At 54.7% G+C, this 12,610-nt stretch overlaps 1 pseudogene across 1 annotated transcript; it reads left to right on the forward strand.

Annotated features, from left to right (window-relative positions):
* The first annotated feature begins 3,902 nt into the window (after positions 1–3,902).
* LOC110344858 (V-type proton ATPase subunit G 1 pseudogene) lies at positions 3,903–8,621 on the forward strand (annotated as a pseudogene). Its single transcript, XR_015447724.1, has one exon. The product of XR_015447724.1 is annotated as a V-type proton ATPase subunit G 1 pseudogene (transcript).
* Positions 8,622–12,610: the final 3,989 nt, after the last annotated feature.

Genomic DNA, 12,610 nt, shown 5'->3' on the forward strand with positions numbered 1-12,610 from the left:
CCCAGGTCTGCACCTGCCTGGCCCTCCTCTGTCCGTGTGTTCCTCTGAGGGTCCCCCAGGTGGGGTGTGGAGCAGAGGTCAGCCCTGCTCCTGCCCAGCTCCCTGGCCGCCTCCCTCTGCGAGGCTCTGTCCCATTTCCTTGGTTCTGCTCCCACTCTTCGCCCACCGCCCGCTGGTGGTGCCCCGTCTGTGGGGCCGCCTCTGCGCCATCTGCCTGGCTCCTGTCAGAGTCCCTGTCCTCGGTGCCCGGAGGAAACCCAGCCCACCTCCTGGACCCACCCTCGCCCACCTCAGTGCCCGCTCCAGAGCCACAGCTTGGAGGAGGCTGGGCCTCCTGCCGGTCTCTTCTCCCTCTCGTGAACCCACGCAGGATAGGAGCCCTCTTGCTTGGCCTTGGGCTCAGGACAGCGGCCCAGAACACAGGGCTGTGGTCTGCAGGGCGTTGGGTTCCCTGCGTGGAGTGGGCTCTGCCCGCACCCTTCCGGGGAGCTGGGGACAGTTGGGCCGCCCACCCCCCGCTATGTGAAGGACACAAACCCAGCCCCGCAGCAGCTTGGACAGTAAGGACAGGGTCTGCAGGCTGTGGGTCACAGACACGCTGGGGACACCTCTCCTGCACCAGCCCTCCCATCACACCCACAGTGGGGCACCCAGGAAGCATCTACCGTGGAGGAGGACTCTGTCGCCTGGGGCGATCCAGAGGAGGGTGCTCTGAGTGACTCGCCCAGAAGGAAGGCTGCCCTGCACACATCTTAGGAGCATGCAGCATTGCGGAACCTTTGGCTGCCTAGGGGGCCTTCCTGTGGGGGAGTCTCATCCAGGAGGAGGATGCACTCAGCAGCAGCATTCAGGGGCCATGAGATAGGGGTGTTGGTCAGGGCAGGCCTCCTGGAAGAGGGACCTTTAAAAAGAAAAGGACACCTATCATTGTAGGTACTGGGAAGGATGAGGCAGGAGGATTGCAAGATCCAGGCCAGACTGGGCAACTCAGAGCTCGCAAGAAATAATAAGGAAGAAAAATAAGGGTAGAGGAGCCTGTGCAGTGGGGAGCCCTTGCCTCCTGTGAGGCCCTGGGTTCCATCCAGCATGGTGGGCAAAAAAGCACCATGGCTCTCGGCATCAGGAGAGGGCCTGGAGGTGGGAGAGGGCACATGGGCAGGGGTGGGCACCTGGCACCCAGTCTGCCGTCAAAGGGCCTCACCACCTCCAGTGGACCGGCCAGAAGGAAGCCTGTGGTGTGCAGGGCACTTCCGGCTGCATGTGTCCACGGCTTTTGCATCTGGAGGCTGACAGTAGAGTGGCCACAGCAAGGTGAGTTGATGTGCGACCCAGGGATCTGCCCCGAAACCCCAACTCGGGGCCGGGACCCAGTCCCAAGAGCAACTGGGTGCTCCAAGCCCTGTGGGCCCGGCGGAGGCGGGTGCTGAGTGCTGCTGGTCATGTGCAAGGTGACCATTCCGCGGGCTCCGACAGCGTCAGGCGTGCTCGCGGAGTGCAGCGAGCCCTTCTGCCTGCCTGCGGGCTGGCTGGGAATTCATTCTTTCCTCTTTTCCATCCTGTCCATATATCCCCATCCAAACACCTTCGCTCACCAGTCGCTCTGTCCAGCAACTGCACTTCTTGATATTCACCCAAATGATCAAAAGATGTGAGTCCGCACAGAAACTGTACCCGGTGTTTACTTTTACTCTTAGTTCACCAGAACTTGGAGCAACTGGGGTAATTTCAGTGGGTGAACGCATAAGCGAACCATGGTAGATGTGGGTAATAGAGTGGAATTCAGGGCCAAGCAGTGGTGAGCTACCCCACCCCGAAACAGCCTGGGGAGACTGAACTGACTGCTCCCAAGCCAAAGGAGCCAATCCTAACAGCTCACTTTGGAAAAGCAAAGCCAGAGTAGAGGGTCTGGGGCATGGAAGGATGGCCAGGACGGCAGTGGCAGGTGCCTGTCACCACACTTGTCTGAGCCCACAGGAAGCTGGACCTGGGGCTGGAGACAGCCAGGGGCAGCCACTGGCTCTGGGGCAGGAGGCCAGCAGGGTGGCTGTGTGGGCAGGACAGGGAGCTGGGGAACTTTGCATTTCCAGCTCAGTTTTGCTGTGGACCTAACACTGCCCTAACCCTAAACAACACCCAATCCAGACAGACAGTCCAGAGACCCCAGCATCTCGGGCCAGCCCTCCCAGGACGCCATGCCTCTCCTCCTGGTGCCCTCCAGCCTCCTGCTCGCTCCCTTCCACCTGCACCTCCTTTGAACCCCGCTTCCTGGCACCTGGCGTCTCCTGTGCCCCTTCCAGGGTCGCGAGATGAATGGAGCTGGGGCCCGAGGCACGCAGTTGGTCAGAGGTACATGAGGGCCAGGTGGCCTGGCCTGTCCCCCTCCCACAGGGCACACCCTGCCCACCTCGGGGGACACTGCTCCATGCCACCTTGCCCCGGCTCCAGAGCAGGCTGAGTATTTGCACACCTTATGCATGTGATTCCGGTGGGCACACGGGTGCCTGGCGTGTGTGCAGTGTGCTTCCTGTGTGTGTGGATGCACTGTGTGAAGGCTAAGCTGACAGTGTGCGTGAGTGGCTTCCAGGAGAGCATGCCCCATTACACATGGGCTCCCCGTGGTTGCAGAGACTGAACCCAGGACCTTGGACTGAGCAGCATCCCCACCCCCCTTTGTTTCAGTACCAGGGATCGCACTTAGGACCTTATGCTTGCAAGGCAGGTGAGGCGCCGCTGAGGTACATCCCCGGCCCTGCAGCCCTTTTTATTTTGCGAACAGGTCTCATTAAGCTGCCCAGGTTGGCCTTGAACTTGTGGTCTTCCTGCCTCAGCCTCCCAGATAGCTGGAATGACAGGTATGTGGCACCATGCCTGAGCTTCTTCCCTGCATTTTGGGTGCCTCTGGCTCAAGGCTGTGTGCTTCCTTGAAGGACCAGTCCCCAGATCACAGTTCCCTCCTTCAAGCCCAGAACACTGTCCTCCCCTGTCAGGCCTTTCCCACAGAGGGACAGGAAGGACTATCTTCAGACTCAGGTGTCCCTGGCTTGTCAGCCCAGAACAGGTGCTTGCAGGTCTGGATGGGGCAGCTCCTGGTGGACAAGGGGCTCCTCCCTGACAGGCTGATTGGTGTCTGTGGGTCTCCGGCTGCCTGGAGTCTCTACGCACAGCACCAGAGTGGTCACTTTCCAGCCTGGGCCCTTGACGGGCGTGGGCTCGGGCTGGAGAACTGGGCGTGGTGATGGCTCCATCTCCAGGCTCTGCAGCTCGGGGACCGAGCCTGGGTCTGGCTCCCTAGCTAGCAACCCTGTCTGCAGCTGAAAGGTTTCCGCTAAACGCTGTCCACACCCCTCCCACTCATGCCCTTGGGGACCCTCTCCGGGAGCTGTCGCAGGCAGGGGTCCACACTGGCCTGGTGTAGGGCTCCCCCGCGCCTGCCACCGCCCCAGGGGAGGTGACCCCCGCTCCTCTCAGTCTTGCCTTCCTCTTGTGCTGCCTGGGGGTGGAAGTGGCAGTGGGCGAAGTCGATCCTGAGATAGAGGAGTCAAGGTGGGTGCAGGAGTCCACAGGGCAGTGGCTTCAGGGCAGGGGTCCCCCCTCCTGGAGGGCTGGCGAGATGGTCTGGCTCCCCACTTCCGCAGGAGCCCTGGGGCGTTTCCTTCTCTCTTCCCTTCGTGGAACCCGCCCGTGGTTGAGCCTCGCAGAGCTCAGGACCCTGCTCAGAGCCGGGCAGCTCTTCCCGTCCTGCCCAGCGGATTCCGGGCAGAGCTGAGGCCCGGGACCTCAGCGCTCCTCCCAGGTGCCCCCACCCACGTCAGACAGTGGTCCCCACTCAGGCCTCTGCTGTGCCGGAACCCCACCCCTCCTCCCCGCTGGGCAGGTCAGACGGGCAGAGGGGTGACGTCACACACAGCGTGGGGCCGGGGGATCCGGAAATGGGCCAGGCGGGGGAGGCCCTAGGTGTAGGGTGTAGGGCGCAGGTTCCGGGCGGTCCTGCGGGGAGGGTTCGTTCTCGCGGGGGCTCCAGGCTCTGCACCGCCCCCTGGCCGCAGCAGGGGAGCCTGCCGCCACCTGGTGGGGAAGGCGGCGAGGCACGGCTTCTGCAGGGCCCGGCTGCCTCGGGCCTCGCTCTGCCCTCGGCGTCTCCAGGCCTGGTCCCACCGCCGCCCCGCCTGCGCGCCGTCTGGGCCCAGGCCGGCTCTCTGGATGCCTGGCCGCCGCGCCCAGGCTGGCTCCATAGCCCTCCCGCCTGTGATGGAGGCTTCCGCAGCCCAGCCCGACCGACGCTGCAGACCCCGGCCCCGGCGCCCAGGGAGGACTCTGTCACGTCAGAGCCCGCGGGGTCTTCCTCACCCCGCCTCCCTCCCGTCTGCGCGCAGCCTCCAGCCTCCGTTCCGAGTCGGCCGAGGTCCCGCTCCAGCTGCAGCTGCAGCTCCACGCTGGATCGGAGCGCACGCCCGGCGGCCCCGCGCTGAGCCTCGCGTCTCTCCCTCCGGCACGAAGCTGCTCCCTATCCCCTGTGGCGGCGCCAGGCGGCCCGTCCTCTGCTCCGAGGGTGGTGGACAGGGCACCGTGGCGGAGCAGTTGTGGCAGCCGTGCAAGCTGAGTCCGAGATCCGAGAGAGTGGGGTGTGGAGGAGGAGTCGGTCGGAGGCACCCAGGGTGCCGGAGCCTCTTCGGAGAGCTGCCAGCCCTGGAGTGGGCTGCTCCTTCCTTGCTCGGCGGGTCCTGGTGCTGCTGCGGCGGACCTGGATCTTGGATGGGCGAGGGGTGAGCCCAGCGCGGCACCGTACCCTGCGTGCCCACCGACTTCCCGGTCTCCAGCCGCCAAGGCCCCAGCACTGCCGCTCCCAGCCTCTGACGGCAGCCTCCTTCCCAGTCTGATCACCTCATCTCAGCCCTTCCACTGGCCGCAGCTGGGTACAACTGGAGAGAATGATTCCAGCGAGAGCCTCATAGCAGCCTTCAGGGCTGGAAGAAAAACCTGAGGCTGACTCGACCTGGGACATGACTGCACCTGACTTAGGAGAGGTCTAATGTGGATTCGAGTGACACTCTGTGATATCTGAAATGATTCCAATTTCCAGTTGCAAGTATGTAGAAATAGATTAATCTTGTATCTCACAACCATGCTAAAATATTACTAGTTCTAGAAGCCTTTTTGGGGGGTAGTGTGGAGATACATCCCCAGTCCTCTGTTGTTTTGAGAGTGTCTAGTTCAGTTGCTTAGGCTGGTCTCAAATCTGCAATCCTCCTGCCGCAGCCTCCTGAGTAGCTGCTTACAGTGTGTACCGCTGGGCCTGGCTCTAGTGGCTTTTAGAGGAATGCATACTCCCACAGCACCGACACAGAGCAGCTCGTCTGGATGCCTCTGCTCTCTCGCTTTACCGCACTGGGAACCGCCGCCCCTCAATGGTGACTAGAAGGGAGTGGGCATCCGGGCTCTGGGGACGAGGGTCAGCATTTCACCATTAAGCATGACGCTAGCTGTAGGGTTTGTTTTTGTTTTTATAGATGCCCTTAATCAGGCTTAGGAAATTCTTTCCTGGGGGGAAAGAATGTTGGTAGAATGTTCGCTTAGGTTTTATCTAGGGATGTTGGATTTTGTCCGGTACCTTTTTTTTTTTTCATTTATTGAGATAATCACGTTTTAAAAATATTTTGTTAAATATTGCATCTGTCATATATGTTATAATACATTAATGTATGGGTGGTGCTATATTAGTCTGCTAATAATTCCTTTATAGTCTGCTAATATTTTGTTCAAGGTGAAATAAAGGGATTTTTTTTTTTTGAGACAGGGTCTTGCTATGTAGCCCAGGCTGGCCTTGAACTTTCAGGGATCCTCCTGCCTCAGCTTTCCAAGTGCTAGGATTACAGGCATGCACCTGGCTAAATGGATTTTCTTAATGTTAAATCAATCTTGCTTTACTGGGGACAAACCAGATATCCCTTTTTATACTGTGGAATCTGATTGGTCAACCTTTTATTGGGGGTGGGTACTGAGGATTGAACCTGGGGCCATAACACTGAGCTATGTTCCCAGTCCCTTTAAAAAATTAGTTGAGGGCCGGGGATTTAGCTCAGTGGTTCTGCTGCCTGCCTCACAAGCGCAAGGTCCCGAATTCGATCCCCAGTACAAAAAACAAAAATTCTTTGGAGATAGGGCCTTGCTAACTTGCTGAATTACCCAGGCTGGGCTCAAACTTGCGATCCTCTTGTCCCAACCCTCCCAGAGTGCTGGGTGACAGGCATGTACCCCACACCAGGCTTGGCTAACTTTTTTGGAATTTTTGCATAAATATTTATGAGGTCTATTGGTGTCTAGTTTTCTTTTCTTGTAATGAGTTTTTCAGATATTGATATGAGTAATTCTGGTTTCATAGAATGACTTGAAAGTATTCTTTCTTCAATTATGTAATTTTCTTAATGGTGGTAGAATTCACAAGTGAAGGTTATGAACTTGGGCTTGGAGTGGGAACATTTTCAATTACGTATCTAAATTTAAGAGCTAGGTACAGTCAGGCATGTGTAGCACGTGTCACCCCAGCACTTTGTGAGGCTGAGGCAGAGGGTGGCAAGTCTGAGCCCCTCCTGGGCAACTTGGTGAGACTCAGTCTCAAAATAAAAAGAATATGAAGGGCTTGGAGTCTAGCTCAGGGTGAAGATTCTAGGCTCAATACCTACCACCGATCAAGATCCACCCCCCAAAATCTAGATACAGGGCTGTTTTGGGTATTCTTTTTTAGAGTGGTAAAATATATATAACACAAAGGTGACAATTTTTAACCTCTTTCTCCTTTTATTTACTTAAGTGTGGGAGGTTCAGCACAGGACCTTGTGTGTCCTCCGCCGTGCTCTACCACTGAGCTGTACTCCATCCCTCGGAACCATTCGTAAGTGTGCAGTTGGGGAAGTGAGTCCATTCACACTGCTGCACACCCATCAGCACCATCCATCTCCAGAATCGCTCTACTCTTTTTTTGTTGTTTTGTTCTGTTTTTTGACACAGGGTCTCACTATGCAGTTCAGGCCGGCCTCAAACTCACCATGGAGCCCAGGCTGGCCTTGAACTCACAGCGATCCTCTTGCCTCAGCCTCCTGAGTGCTGGGATGACCGGTGTGCACCACCACGCCCAGAAAGAATTGCTCTATTGAGTGAGCTTTTGGAATTTGTATCTTTTAAGGAATTGGTCCATTTTATATAAATTGTCAAATTTATTGACAAAAGTTGTTCATAGTGTTTCCTTATTATCCATTTCATATTTGCAAAATCTATAGCGATAATATCCATTTTGTTCCTGATGACTTTTGTCCTTTTTATATTTTTGGCAAGGGATCTACCAGTTTTATTGATCATAAAGAACTAGCCTTGTTATGTTTAGATCTACAATGGTCCCTAAAAGTCTCACGTCTAGAGGTGGGGCCAGGCCAGAAGGGGCAGGCCACTGAGAACACGACTGGGAAGGATGCATTCTGACCCTGGTCCCGCCCATCTCTCTCTGCTTTGGGGCCACCATGAATGAGGAGCTCTCCTCTGCCATTCCGTTCTGCCTTGGGAGTCGGCTGGCCGTGGACCAAATCCACTGCAATTGTGAGCCCAAATAAGTCTGCTCTCCTTTAGGGTGTGGTTGTGAGGCGTGAGGAGAAAGAGACAAAACAGAACATGGTACCATGAAAGGGGTCATGGAGGGCATCTTGGAAATTAGCAAGACCCCACACCTTGCAGGTTCAAGGGTGCAAAACTTTAAAACTTTCGACTGGGAAGAGAGTTCCTGGATTCCCTGTGCATTTAGGGGAGCCTAGGGAAGTTATCCCTAAGTTCAGCCATCCAAGCACTCAGAGGTCATGGCAGTCATGGCCCAAGGGGGCCCAGCCTCTATGAAAAAGGCATTACAGAAAAGAAGAGCTTTTGACAAATAGAATTGGAAAATAAAGCACAGAGAATATTCCCAGAAGTGGAGCCAAAATATCAAGATAATGCAAAAGGCAAGGACCAATAGGAGATCCAGTTCTCAATTCTAAAAGATCCAGAGAGAATAGAGAACATGGAGAAGAAAAAAGAATTTTCCTGAGCTGAAGGATGTCATTTCCTTAAAAGACCTTATTAAGAACACCATAGATGGGCAGCAGCTATGGCCAGCCAGTCGCAGGAATCCAGCAGCTGCTGCAGGCCGAGAAGCGGGCCGCGGAGAAGGTGTCCGAGGCCCGCAAGCGAAAGAACCGGAGGATGAAGCAGGCCAAAGAAGAAGCTCAGGCTGAGATCGAACAGTACCGCCTGCAGAGGGAAAAAGAGTTCAAGGCCGAAGAAGCTGCGGCCTTAGGATCGCAGGGCAGCTGCAGCAGTGAAGTGGAGAAGGAAACCCAGGAGAAGATGGCCATCCTCCAGACCTACTTCCAGAAGAACAGAGAAGTCCTGGATAACCTCCTTGCTTTTGTCTGTGACATCCAGCCAGAAATCCATGAAAACTACCGCATCAATGGATAGAAGAAAGAAACACCTGTTCTGTGGATTAGCATCGTAGATGCTCTCATGGAATATGAAGCTTTAGCAAAGTCGATTTCTGTTCTTAAGAAATGCATTAAATTATTTCTTATGTTGTGTAATAAATAGTTCCCTTCACTTTTTGGAGAGTAGCATATCTAGCTTCTTTGGACAAACTTTGTACTTTCTCCAAAGATTTCATCTTTTTACCTTGTATTTCTTAGAAATTTAATGAGTATATGTTGTCTGTTTTCTTATACCTTTTAGCTGAAGCACCATGTATATGTGTTGACTTTTTCATTCTTAGATTTAGTAAGAAAAAGAAAAAACAGTTCTTTAAAGAAAGCAAGGGATTAAATAACTTTTTTCCCTTACACTTTCTTAAAGGTCAGGGGCTTTATCTATGAAAAAGTAGTAAATAGTTATTTGTAACTTGTATTATGCAGCAGCCAGCCTTAAAGTAGTATATTTTGAGGAAGGATTAGAACAGCTAATACTAGTATACTTGCTTGGGCTGCGCTTAGCTTATCTTAACCAAAATTACTAGATGAGCCAGGTGTGGTGGTGCACGCCTATAATCCCAGCACTCGGGAGGCTGAGGCAGGAGGATCACAAGTTTGAGGTTGGCCTGGGCTACATAGTTAGATCTGGGCCTGCTTGGACCATTAGTGAGACCTTGTCTCAAACCAAAACAAAACAAAAAAATTTACTAGATGATAGGACTTAAGAACTTGTTACTTATTATTTGGTGTATTGATAATCATTTACTAGTAAAAGTAAAGACTTTGTCACGCAAAAAAAAAAAAAAAAAAGAACACCATAGATATCATAAGACCCTTGCTTGAAAAGTCCATTACATCAGGAACAAAGAAGTCCCAAATGTTTCAGAAAAGGAAAACCCAGTGACCTACAAGGGGAGGAAAATCATACTGGCAGAAGAATTAGCAACAATTGAGTGCCTTTAAGATTCTGAGAAACAGGCCTGGGATTTAGCTCAGTGGTCTCGCCGCCTGCTCCGCAAGCTCCAGGACCTGAGTTCGATCCCCGGTACCAAATAAAACAACAACAACAACAAAATAAAATTCTGAGAAAAATAGTTTTTACCTCAGAATTTTATATCTAGCCAAACTATCACTTCAAACATGGAAAGTCAGAGAAAATTTACTTCTCTTTCTTTAAGAAATTACTTGAGGATGTGTTGAAGCAAAATGAATGTGTGACCAGGGGAACCAGGAAGACAGTGGCTCCTTCATCCCAGCAAGGGCCCCTCCCACATGTGAACTGCACAGAGGCCGACAGCCAGGTCGGACTTGGGGCAGGAGAGCGGAGGGTTCAGGCAGTGGTCTGAAACAAGAAAATATGATAGAATACTTGACTAGAAGAAACGCTTGAAGAAGCACTATGATGAAACCAAAAGGTGTAGGAAAAAAGGCAATCAGAAGTCCCAGGAAAACCAAAAAGCTGCATAGGAAAGAAAAAGCAACTGCAGCAGCTCCCTGGCCTCTGCAGTGAACAACAGTCACAATAACTTAAAACCTCTACATTAACTGTCAATTTTTACAGTCCACATGTAAACAATACTTGGAAACATGGTTGATACATAGGACAATGTAAATGTTACCAACCTTGATATTTAAAAAATAAAAATATGGGCTAGAATTTGGGGGAGGTAGAAAGCAAGCAGGAAAGCTGGAGAGAGGTAGAAAGGCAGGGGCGCTCAAGCACGGCCTCAGCGTTGAAAGTTGGAAAATAGAAATCTAAGTGCATTCAGCTTATAAGGGTGAGGTTCCTGGTGACAGTGCTCACACCTAGGCCACCCGGGAGCTTGCCGGAGCTCACAGAGGGACAGAGTGCTGCTCAGTGAGGAGCGGGGGCTGTCTGTGGGGACCCTTGGTTTCCGTCACCAAATGAGCTGTTCCGTGCTCTTGAGCTGTGGCCTGTGTTCTCTGATGAGGCTGGAAGAAGCGCCGAGCCTCAGCTCCGGCCAGGCACTCAGTGGGGCTCACAATAAGGCCGCGAGCAAAGCCAGCCCTGCCCACACTGCCTTCAGGGCTCCGCTTCCTATTCCCCCCATCCTCAGCTCTGGCCGCTGCCTGTACATTTTTCCTCAAAGGGACTGGAATCGGCTATGCTCCAAATGCGAAGCCTTGGGGGCGTGTGCTGCCCCCCCCCCCCATGCTCCTGGAGTCCCATTCTGATGATGGGGGTTTCTGGGTTCCCACCCACCACACTGAGTGAGGGCTGCTCATGTGGGGACCCCTAACCCTAACCCCTGGGGCACGTGTGGGTGGCTCCCTTGCATCTGTCTCCAGCAGGGCATCTGGCCCAAGGTGGATGCTCAGCAAATGTCTTTGCAGAGAAACAAAATTCTTATTTTTCTTATTCTGCCAAACCCTGTGGTTTACCCTAGATTTCTTTACCATTTTTAAAATTTTGAGGCAGGGTCTCAGTAAGTTGCCCAGGCTGGGCTTGAACTTGCAGTCCTCCTGCTTCAGCCTGCCAGAGTGCTAGGTGTGCGGCATCTCACCTCATTTACACCCTGTTCATTAGGACTGTGGCAGGGCAACCCGGCTCTGCGTGCCACGCGTCTCCCTTGCCGGTCGCTCATCTCTGGACCCCCCCACTCCCCAGCTCAGCCTGTGTCCTTTCCCTTTGCCAGGAAGCCGTGTCCATGCCTCCTCGTCTGCAGCCTCTGACCTTCCACCTCTGATGCTGACCTTGGACGCCTCCTGTGGCACCAGCCCGCTTCTCTGTCCACCCAGAGCTAGGCCTCCTTCCGCTCTGGGCACTGTAGGCCCCGACTCCCCTCAGAAAGCAGTTGCTGCCCCTAGAGCAGGACTGCCTGGCTCCGAACCCTGATGCTGATCACTGTGCTGCCCGAAGCAGCCCAGCCTCCAGCCAGACCAGGGCAGCCACAGCCCCAGGACCGGGGCCCCTCCCCCTGTCTCTGGCCAGGCAGCTCGGGGGCCTCAGAGGTGCTGCATGTCCTGGCTCTGCCTTCTTCCATCTCTTGGAGTCCTGCTCTCCAGCCCTGAGCTCGAGGGCTCTTCTGTGCCTCGGGGTCTGAAAACCTGACTCAAATCTTGTCTCCTCTGCTGACAAACTGAGCTGTCCACCGTCTGGACTGGACTGGTAGCCACCGCCCTGTCAGTGGCAGAACTGATGTAGGGTCCCTGTGAACAGGGTCCCTGTGAACACTGGCAGGCACGAGGTTCTCTGGTGGTTGCTGCGTGACACATATTTAATGCTGGCTCAAATCCTTCAGAGAGATGTCCCAAGCAAAAGCCATTTCAGGGGCGGTCTGAGGCCTGCCTGGGGGGGGACCTGGCACAGAGGTGCAAGCCCACTTGCACAAGGAAAGCATGGCAGGAGGAGACTGCTGCTCCCGAAAGCACTAAGCACCAAGGGCAACTGGATATGATTTCCCAGGATTAGCTGCAGTTTGGGACAACCCATGTTATTTCCGAGCCACAGAGCACGGGCTCCTGCACAGGGGCCCCGAGCACACGCCGAGTTTAGCTGGGGTGGGGACGACGCCTCCCATGGCGTGCGCTTGGTGACCATGGTCCCGCGCCCTACCTGTGTGCCCCACGCCGGCTGAGGCTGCATCCCCGGGGCCTCCAGTGCTCTCTTTGGCTGGGAGGCGGCACTGGCACCCGTGAGGCCACCGCCTCAGTGACATCCCTGCTGTGACCCTGCTGCCAGGGGCTTCTGTCTGCACTCTGGGCCCAGGGCCACTGCCCAACCCCTCAAGGAACGGGCGGTTGAGAGAGGGCGCGAGGCACCCTATGTCCTGGCCCCGCTCCCGGAAGCTGTCACACCCGGGCAGTCGCTCAGGGGCAGCTGGTCATTGCCTGCACCCCACTGTGGCCAAGCCTGCAGGCCTTGGTACCCTGGGAGTGGCTGACCTTCCCTGCACGGGGACCTAAATACCCACCACCGGCTCAGGCAGGCCAGACGCCTGGGCTGAGGAACTTGTCAACCCCCACATTTTATTCCTCATAGCTCTGCAACCTACACACTGCAGGGCTGGGCCCTCAGATGGGCCAGGGCTGCTCACTGGAGCAGACTGGCTGCATGCGAACAGCTGGACAGAGGCCACCTTGGCTTGGCTTGGCATGGGACAAGTGTC

Source organism: Heterocephalus glaber, unplaced genomic scaffold, assembly GCF_053883595.1.
Source record: "Heterocephalus glaber isolate CG9 unplaced genomic scaffold, H.glaber_assembly_v1.0 deba00001773, whole genome shotgun sequence".
Classification (NCBI taxonomy): domain Eukaryota; kingdom Metazoa; phylum Chordata; class Mammalia; order Rodentia; family Bathyergidae; genus Heterocephalus; species Heterocephalus glaber.